The sequence below is a fragment of the Acartia tonsa genome, chromosome 10 (genome assembly GCF_053477335.1).
Source record: "Acartia tonsa isolate MP-2025a chromosome 10, ASM5347733v1, whole genome shotgun sequence".
NCBI lineage: Eukaryota > Metazoa > Arthropoda > Copepoda > Calanoida > Acartiidae > Acartia > Acartia tonsa.
In genome coordinates, this window is record NC_137269.1 from 39,051,247 (window position 1) to 39,062,381 (window position 11,135).

The following is an 11,135-nucleotide window of genomic DNA, read 5'->3' on the forward strand; positions in this document are numbered from 1 at the left end:
TGTTTTGATTATGGACATAATTACCTTATTTTTTCAGTTGGGCAGCTACAAAAATCATGTTCTTCAGCGCAAAATCAATTTAGGTTGCTAAAATACTCCTCAGATATTGATCAATACATTCCTCCATGGTCAGGGAAGGGTATGGGGTATAGTCAAAATAGGGAAGGGGGTGTCTATTTTAGCCAGCTGGGAGAAACATTTTTATTCTATCAGGGTATGCGAGAATCTCTCACAATATACACATATTCTATTATACTAGCTATTATTTATGAATTTTTCCATCCTTACTTACTTGATAAAATTTTTTTCATCTGCCAATCTGTCATTTTTTATGTGCTGATGACCTTATTACGTATGCAAGTAAGCAGTAAGTACGTATGTCATTGAATCAAGGACAATTGTGTTCAAATGTAGCGTTGCAATTTGAAGCTGACATCATACATATTTGTTGAATTATAAACACTTTCGGTGGGACCAGGGACAAGGGAATGATATTCTGATAAACAACTCTAAAGGAAAATTCCCCCACAACCCCCTTCCCCTTTTCCTCCCCTTCTTACCCACCTCTCTTCATTTAAATGAAACACTTAATAAGGTTTCCTGATTTTTTGTAGAATTTATTACTAGAAAAGATACCCCTGTATAAACACAGAAAATTGTTTTTTGGACAGATATTTAAAATTTAATTATTACATCCTTTACTTACAATTGTCTTAAATCTGCAAGTAAACTTTAAACATTCTGTAATTATACATTTACTTCAGGGTATAATCTTATTATAAACTGGAAGTTGTTCAATAAAAAAAAACTAAAATATTGTTTTAAAACAACATTAGAAACACAAAATAATACATCTTTCGTGATTTTTTTTGCAGGAATTCGTAAGTTATTGGTACAAATATATTGTAATTAAAAGGAATTCTTTAAAAATGTATTTGTATGATTTAAAATAATTATCCTAACCTATCCTTCCCTCCCCTAGCTACTGAGAGCGAAGCAACGAATATTTGATATTTATTATACATTTGAATAAGTTTATTTAACTTTCAGAATTTACAAAATGCCAGCTGATCTAAAGAAGGCAGACACCCCAAAACCGGTAAGATTAATTTCTAGTAGAAATTGACGTTCGTGAATTTAGAAAATAAACAAGGATGACATCATCAGTGTAGAAAATTGATTGCATATATAGAGCATCTGTAACGAGTTGATAAACTTGTTAAAAACAGAAGAAATGTAAAAAATAAATGTATAATGTTGTTACATATTTAGCTTTACAGACATCCAAGGGTAAGGGTAAAGGGGTATTTATTAGGGAAAAGCCGCATACATATTTAGCCGCATACATACCGGATATCCGAGAGATTTAAAATGCCGGATATCCGGCCAGATAACCGGATATTAATTAAGCAAAATAATTTTGCACAATCTGGTGTTTTATTTTATGCCGGTTATATATACTAAATTTAAAGAATTGGAACTAGAGAAAAAAAATATTGAGAAATTCAAGCTATTTATAATTCAAAATTATGTTGAATTTTCTGTTGAAATTTACAAGAAATCAAAACTATTTGATACCAATAAAAGAACTTGTTCTAAAAATGCCATTAATTTTATTACAAAACCTATTAAGGCCACGTTTCAAAAACCTACAAAATTGATGGTCCAAAAAAACGTAAAAACTATATTGGTAGTTCATCCCACACAGCTAACTACTTTAATTAAGTGTTCGATCAATTCAGTCTAATATCAATTGTGATAGTTAATATTACCGCAAAAAGACAATTGGCGTCAAATTGATGTAAATCCTACATGAACAGAAACAAAAATTATTAATTTGTTAATTGAAACTATTAGTTGAAAAGTTTAGACACTGCTAGTTTAAACCAACCAATACTTTTAAATTAGGCCAGCTATATGTATCCTTATCCTTATACTAAAGTAACAGGATGTCTATTTGTGTGTCTGTGTGTTTGTGTGTCTGTACCGAAGGATCTCGCTAACCGCTGAACTGATCGGGTTCTCCTTAACAGGGTAGCTTCTCATAGGTCCCGGGAAGGTTTATAACTATTTTGGGGGAGGGTACCACCACCCTCCCAAGAGAAATAAAAAAAGTCGAAAAAATTTAAATATTTGAGAGACTTGATTGAAACATAAAGATCGTAGAATTTGAAAGCAATAAAGAAGTATCGTATAGACTTGAACAAAAAAAATTAAAGTGCCACTAGAGGCCTCTAGGGGCGTAGCCGCTAGGGAATAATAATGTGAATGTTGGTATTATTCTTTTGATTTTAAAATTTTAATATTTTCGTAAATGATGGTACAAACTTTAATTTCTATATTTGCCTCCAAGCTTAATTTTCTTTAGTTCATGCATATTTGGACAAGTAAAATTGTCAAAATTTAAATCAATTCTCAATTTTTGGCTTGCTACCAAATTGATTTATCAAATAAAGAAAAGGGGAAAAAAGGACTCAAAAATTTTATTATTTATTCTTATTTTATTCTATTCATTACCACAGTAGTACAATTGAGATCAATCTTGGCGATAAAGGGAAAATTGCAAAGACGATAACATCCAAAAATAGCGCCAATTAGAAAAATAAACCTATTTACTAAAATAATTTTAGTAGCTGAATAATTTGCATTCCAACTTGGGATAGACGGGCATACAAACAAAGTGAAATGTATATTAGCTTTGTCACTAATAGGATATATAAATAGATGTAGAATATACGTGGGTATTATTAGGAAAAAATGTTATTTATTGGTCAATTCGTCCATCCAGTAGGAGGAATAGTTATTTTAGCCAAGTTTTATTTTATTAGAGAACATGATTTTTTTGTTTTTAGATCCAAGTAATATTTCCTTTGATATAGAGAAACCAATTGACAAAATATAAAGGCCTTATTTGCTTGCAAGAAAAGTAGCAATAATAATTTTAAACAATTTGGGTCAATTGTTTAATGACTTTTCTTTGGATAAAAATTTACATTTGAAAAATTGACTCTCTAGTGCAAATAAAATAGTAAATTTATTGTAATAGAAATGTAGAAAATCTTCGCTTTTGAAAATAATGTAAGATTGAAAACATTTATGGATAAATGCAACCCATTTTAGAAAAAAATGTTTTAATTTATGTGTTGTCATTAAGTTGCGCCAAAATATTCAAAGTAATTTTCTGTGTAGCGCAGCTACTCTATATCTAGGATTTATTTGTAAGTCAGTAGGTCCGTCTGAATGCTTAGTCACGTTGTTAGTTGGAGTTATATTACATTGCTTCTGATAGAAAGAATACTCCTTGTTTTGTTTAACTGCATATTTTAAAACTGCTATAGCGGTACGAATGCGGCTGTATAAAATGTATGCTCTTTGGAACCTAAGTTTACCGAAAATTTTAAAGGACGTCCAAGCTTTATTTTGAGTGGGTTAAAATGATTAGTTTCAAAGATTTGAGGGGAGAAATCTAATGTATTGTTTGAGGCGGGTAATTAGTATTACCTTTATATCCCCCCCCCCCCCTCCTCCTCCTTGAGCGTAAATATCCACGCACCAAAAATTTGATTTAATTGTTAGGCGGCTGTAAGGAAGCCCAGCCTAAAGGAGATACCCAGCTATTTGAAGGAAGTAGATGTAGCCACCAAACGCAGACAAGAACTTCTCAAATTGAAGGTAAAACTATTTTCTAACTATGCCAGAACAAATAGAGGTTGAAATTTTACTTAATGAACCAACCAATAAAAATTCAATTCATGTCCCCAAAGTAGATTATTTAACGCATAAGAAAACTTACTCTAAACTTTTTTGGAATATACTGTCTAATGTCCGCTACCTTCCTGCTGTCACGTTCTTCGATTTCCCTTTTTTTAAATTTAGGAGAGGCTAAGCAGCAGCAAGCTGATCCTAAGCGCTGATCCTGCGTCCAAGCCATGGCTCCTTGCCAGACAAATATCTGCTGCCAAGCTAGAGTCTGTCAAGAAGGTAGAGGTACACATAATATAGATAGATAGATAGATAGATAGATAGATAGATAGATAGATAGATAGATAGATAGATAGATAGATAGATAGATAGATAGATAGATAGATAGATAGATAGATAGATAGATAGATAGATAGATAGATAGATAGATAGATAGATAGATAGATAGATAGATAGATAGATAGATAGATAGATAGATAGATAGATAGATAGATAGATAGATAGATAGATAGATAGATAGATAGATAGATAGATAGATAGATAGATAGATAGATAGATAGATAGATAGATAGATAGATAGATAGATAGATAGATAGATAGATAGATAGATAGATAGATAGATAGATAGATAGATAGATAGATAGATAGATAGATAGATAGATAGATAAATAGATAGATATATAGATAGATAGGTAGATAGATAATTATGAGAGAAATTGAAAGAAAGATATAGAGAGTGATAGACAGATAAATATAGGCATAGATGATTATTTTTGTAATATTAAAAATTTCAAAATGAAAAAAAACGTATTCTAAAAGTACTTTGAAAATACGGCAAAATAATCTTTGATTGTTGATTACGACAAAATTGTTAGATAATAAAAGTATATAAATTACCCAAAAATGTAAATTAAACTTTTTTTAGAATTATGCAATTTGAATTGATTTTCCTTAAAAAATAAAGCAAGAAAAGTGACAAACATTCAAATTCTTAAATCAAAGTAAATCTTTTTACAATTTTGTTGTTTCTTATTCTTTGAAAATTTATTTTTGCACAAACTCTGCGTAAAAAAAATAAAAAAAATTCTAATTTTTTCCTCTTTCCCTCCATAGATAATAGTGATTATCACAGTTATAGGGAAAGGACAATGGACGAATAAAATAATATCTTCAAGATTTTTATTTAGTAACTTGACAAAGTGTCTCAAAAATCAGCCATGTGACGTAATAAAAATGAGGGAGATAAGAGGAAAGGTGGGAAATAAAACCCATAAAAAAGATATGGATAATCCCTCATTTTTATGACGTTACATGGCTGATTTTTGAGACACTTTGTCCAGTTACAGTATTTGTTTTGTTTTCCTGAAACAATTTGTAAACTGAGACAAAGATTGAGGCGTGGATAAATTTTTCCTAATTGCTATATCCCTCCTTTACTGATTATACAAAATTAGAATTTGTCTCGCTAGCCTTTCTATCATGGAAATCATGATTGGTAAATGTCTAATGTCTGAACCAAAACTTAAGCTTTCATTAGCTTGTCTTGCATTGCTTAAAAATATAAGGAGGAAGATTATTTTTGTTTTGTTTTACAACCTAACCTGTTAAAAATATGTAGTTTACACCAATTCAAAGTTTTTAGTTTCTAATATTTTGTGAAGACCACTTTAGAAATTTTACGATGCTTTACTTTTTCAAATGATAATTTTTTTTAAGGTTGGGGGGAGGAAAGCAGTGTGTTGATTCTCAATTATTTTATGTAGTCTATATATATACACTTGGAGATGTTTGGCTTTTTTTTCAAATCAAAAGATTTAATTAATCTAAACCTTTCCTATTTTTACCGATAACATTTAGTCTTCAATAGACTCATTCCTATATCCCTAAACCGAAAGCAATTATTCAGATGAACTCCAATTTAGTTTCCGAAAGTGTACCTAGCGTCCGCGTCCTATCTCGAAATTTGCTATTAGCTAAAAAAGCTTCAAACTTCCAAAAAAAAAATTAAAATTTTAAACATTAAAATTTTGAATGTATAATGTATAAATCGCTTTGTTTTCACAAATTTCCGGAGTCGCTAAAAATAGGGTCTGAAATAATTGGGTTATCTGCTGTACACTTTAGGAAACTAGGGCTAGAATAGGAAATCCATTTGGAGCTCATCATTATTGAATTACTAGAGTTGGCTCGATATAATTATCTCCCTATTGGCTAGTTTTCTATATGCATATCTATTTCTCAATAAATCTATTTTACTCACTCGGCATTACTATCTAAAAGAAAGTAAATATTTAATAATTTAAATGATTTTGATAAGATAAGATTTTTTAAAATTATATTTTTTTTCTTTACATTACCATCACCAAAGGGTTAATGATGATGATTACAATTTTAGTTTAATATTTGAACACACAAAATGTCGACACAATCGAATTCTTTTAAAACATAGTTTTCTTAAATTTATCATATTATAAATTTAAATTTTCTTTTTTATGATTAGAAATTAAATACATCAATATAAGGTAAATAGCAACATGAAATGAAAAAAATGAATTTATTTTTAATAAAGTAAAATAATGGGTCTTATCGTTCTGGGCAATGAGAGTTTATTATGGATTATTGGAGCACTATGAGTTTTAATCATATATACCTTGGAAAACTTGAGCTCGTTTATAGACATTTATTTCCTATATAGATCTGACATGGATCTTGAAGCAATTAAGCAGGCCGTTTTGTACATGTTAAAAATTGGAAGATTTCATTAAATAAAAGTAATCGCAAATATACTTAGTAAATAAAAATTTGAAAGTATGTTTCCTCTTTTGTTATTTTAATAATCTCGCCTACACACATCAAAAACATATCCGTCTCATCTTTTTTGTAGCGCATCTACTCTACAATTATGTCCAAACGTTTCATTCCATATAAAAAAGTTTTTATCCACGGATTTCAAAGCTTAAGATCAACTAAATAATCATTTATTTATTGACAATACCTTCTAGAAATTTGGCTTAAAAATAACGGGTTGTAGGGGATTAGACTATAGACTACAAATCCTTGATGATAAACAAAATTAACCCTTCCGTAGATTGATATTGTTGTTTGGACACTGGCAATTTGAACAAAACTATTAAGATTTGAAAAAGTAGCCATGAGTAAAAAATAACGCTGTTTTTGAGGGATTCACCCTAGTTTAGATTTCAACGCTTACATAAACATAAAACTAAGACGTAATACAGATCAATCAATTGTATATCCTGTCAAAATCCAGGTTTTCAAGGGTTTGTACTTTAAAGGCAATAAATTTTATTTTTGGTATACGCATTGTCTTTTAGGATAGGGGTATCTACACCACTATGATATCAATATTTACCTAACTACTACTTAACACATTCCTTAATATAAATATTTGGAGTAGTAGTCGACTTCTCTCTTTCCCCATCCTAAGTGCCTCTAGAGGCCTACAAGAATATAAAATATAAGTAATCCTATACATGGAAAATAAAATATTAAATAATGAGACCTTTTTTTCAGCCCCGTATAACTCCCGAACGCCTGTACTCATCCTCTTCTGAATAAAGACCCACGAGCAAGGGATGCGAAGCCTCATACAGACACAAATCCATATAATTTCTGACACGCATATGTATCCATCCAAAAGCAAAACTTCAGGCCAAATTTTAAAGAAAAATCAATTTCAACTTCAAAAACTTTGTATTGAAATTGGCAGCCAAACGAAGTTTCAATACAAAAGCATCTTTTTATACTTATCTAAAATAGGTGCACTTTAAATTCTATTTGTTATTCATAAAAAGATACAATATAAAATTTAAAATCAAAAGTTTTTTAATATCAAAATAGTTGCCCCAAATGCAATATCATATTTCAATCTCAGTTGTATAAATATGTATTTTAATATTTACTAACTTATCAATGTAAATATTTTAACAAAATTAATATTAAGTAGGTAAACAAAATCTTATTTAAATAAAACAAATAAATTTTAATTTTGAAAAAAATATGACTTTTTTTATATACAGCGGCTTCGCCCCTATCCTCTTTATATATTTAAATAAGATTTTGTTCAGTATTATATAAATAACATGATCATAACATTTTATGCATTTTTTCATATTATTATCACCAAAAAAAATAACAATAATGTTCTCTTTTAAAAAGATATATTATTTATATTTAAACCTATATTTTCTAATAAATATATTATACATATACCTACACTGTTTTAATTTTGTTGACGCTACTCTATAATACCATTCGTCTGTCCGTCCGTAATGCTTTTGGGGAAACGCAATTTTCTCAGCTGATATTTAAGATAGGCAAGTGATTTTTTTCTAAATATTCTCTATATTAATGAGCATATTACTTGGTCCGCAGGTTTGTTGGTCATGCAATAAATTATTTTTTTTTACAAAGGTTTTGTTATGTCTACGGTTCGTAACATTTTTTCTTTCATTCTTTATTTTTGTAATGAACTTCGTCTTTATAAAATGCTTTAGTCCGTCCATAATTTTTTATAGCTTTGCCACTTGTCATCCAAGATATTATTTTTAAAAAAATCCAGTTGCAGATTTAAGATAATGACGACACCTCGGGTGCGACTACTAATTGTGATACTTCAGTTCTGCTTAGCTAAAACTGAAACGGTAGGACAAACGGACATGAACACTTATATAGTGTCAGAACTGAATAATCAGAATATAAATGTATAAGAGTTGAAGCAAAATTGTAATTAAATTTGTTGAAAAATTGCTTTATACAGAATAATGTTTATGGACATACTTACATATTTAGGACTTGATTATAGAGTTGCTTCGCTTATAACATTATACTTTGTTGTCCCAGGAATCAATATACCAAAAATCAGATCAATCGGATGATTAGATCACATAAAAATTTGTTGTTAAAAAAGTAAAAAAATCAACATGTTTAAAATGGACGTACGGACATTTTGGTAATGATTATAGAGTTGCTACGCTTTGTAAATCGTACCTAACTACTAAAGGAATCACCATGCAAAATTTGAAATCGATAGGACAATTCTAACATGACTAAATTAACGAAAAAAGCTATCCGTTACGGATGTACGGACGGACCGACCCTAATTATAGAAAAGCTTCGCTTTTAAAAATATGTGAACAAGGAAGCGACTTCTTAATAGGGCTGCTTTGTGTGAATTTACTAATACCACATCTGCCGTTCACGTCCATAATAGTGAAGCTTAACAAATAGGAAAGTGAAATAAAGAAACAGTAACAAATATAGAGTAACAACGTATATTATTTAGAAGTTTGGACAAAATCTTAAAATCACAAAATTACCTAAGCTCGGAATGGTTTTTATAGACATACTTTCATTTTAGACTTGAATACAGAGGTGCTTCGTTTATATCATTATTCCAAAATTCAAGTATTTGTCTTTTTGTGTTATGACCAAACTCAAAAAATTCTATCTATTCAAACAAGGACGTCTGAGCTCATAAGTAATAATCAAAAACAAAATAAATAATACCTAAATGTAAAAATTTAACAAACTGTGATGACTTAATTATATTTCAAAATGATTCTGTTTGTTTCTATAAAAATACATTAATTTTGCTATAGCTGGTTTTGAAGATTGAGAGGTCAGAAAATGGTGATAGATTTGCTGCGCTATTATTTAAAAAGTCGTGGGCAATCAATTAATTTTTATTGATTCTATTAAAAACATTTTCTTATACCAAACCGATTTAATAGACCATTTTAATGATTTATTAATATTCTCGTCCAAAAAAATTAGCATTTTAAGACATTTCTATGTTAATTTGTGTAAGCTTTGAAGAACATTTTGTTATTTTATAACAAGCGAAGCGCTTTCATAGATAGGGTAGGTTTGTCCATAACATTTAACTCTTTTTGTTAAATCAGACATGTTATAATTGTCCTATCGATTTCAAACTTTTCATGATGTTTCCTATGTATGTGTGGTATCCGCCTAGGTTAAATGGCAGACACCCGAGTTCAAATGACTACGGCAGTGCGAACAGACGTGGACACATATATTATAGAGAAGCTACGCTTCTCTAGCAATCACTAAATAATAAACAGAGTCTATTCAGATGTTCCTTTATTCAGGGTCTAAGGTTTACTAAAGTTATATACAACAAACAATAAATACACAGATTGGAATAAGTAATCATAAAGCAGAATCAATATAAATACATATACAATAATCAGATTGGGCAATAATGATCCCCCATCCCTGGAAAGGGTGGGGGAACCAAACAATACAGCTTAACCATAATAAGGCTGTCAAAATCTATCATTAATTTGAAAGCATAGGGAGGGGTCGGCTGACCCCTTCCCCAGTACTCAGGGGAGGGCCCTCGGCCCTTCTCCGAACCAAGGTCAGGGTTGCCATAGAACATGGCTCACGGCTGCCGAATACCACAACTCTCCCCTCGGAAGGCTGGGAGGGGGTTTCCCTGCCAGACTTCCGACAGTGGTTGAGGCCTTCGGCCCGCTCATTAGGGGCTATTATGTACAAGAGATAATGATTCAATGGAATCCTAGTGGTGATTTTCAGGGCTGATGGGCCCCCAACGTGGGGTAGAAGGTAGAGGCTGGCTTTTGTTGGGCACGTAGCTCGGCGCCAGCGGGTGTCAGGTTGGCATGGGGCGCAGCCGCTGCGGGACCGGTCAGCAACGGGGCATTCTGGTTGGTGTTGGCAGCGGCTGGGGCACTGGCTACCAGGTTGACTGTCTGGGCGACAGCCTGGCCTCCCGAGGGGCCGCGGGGCTTTGCAGAGTGTGGCCCAGGCCTGCCTGGGCGGTCATTTCCACTATCGGCGGATTTCATGGATACCATCTCCTCGGCTGCTTCCCGGCCAATAGGAATGGCATCCCAGTCCACTGAAAAGTCCCGGGACTTGGCATGGGTGAGCCTGGCCCTGGCCAAGGCCTTACGATACAAGGTTGGGTGATACAGGAATACTTGTGACATCGCGTTCAGGGCGGCTCGTACACCTCCTTGTGCAGCTGCCAGGGAGATGATGGTTAAGTCCCCCAGCAGCTTGAGGATCAACAGCAGCAGACACAGTATGGCTGCGCCATCTCCCCACTCGTGAATAGCCTGTCTGAACCCAGCCCAGACATCCAGGGTTTCCTCCCCTTCCTCCGCCAGTCGGTCAATATTGTAGGACACGATCCCATGGTCTCCGGTGGCTGAACAGCTGCCTTGCTGGGCGCATGAGCCATACGACAGGCCGGTCAGCATGGCGGCCTTATACGCCGGGAACGCTAGTAGCTGCTGCCAGTCATTCAGCTCGGCCTGAGAATACAATCCTCCCGAGCTAAAGTCATCCAAGGGCTCGGTCAGCAGCTGCTTGGGTGTATCCAGCGGGGGCGGCCTCTTCTTAGGTGCAGGAGTTAGCTCTAT

At 32.7% G+C, this 11,135-nt stretch overlaps 1 long non-coding RNA gene across 2 annotated transcripts; it reads left to right on the forward strand.

The window, feature by feature from the left end:
* The first annotated feature begins 1,038 nt into the window (after window positions 1–1,038).
* LOC145330040 (uncharacterized) lies at window positions 1,039–7,930 on the forward strand. Of its 2 annotated transcripts, none has more exons than XR_013883216.1 (4): window positions 1,039–1,099; window positions 3,577–3,672; window positions 3,877–3,987; window positions 7,237–7,930. It is a non-coding gene; the product is annotated as an uncharacterized LOC145330040 (long non-coding RNA). The 2 variants fall into 2 exon arrangements; XR_013883217.1 differs by having other exon boundaries at window positions 3,877–3,981.
* Window positions 7,931–11,135: the final 3,205 nt, after the last annotated feature.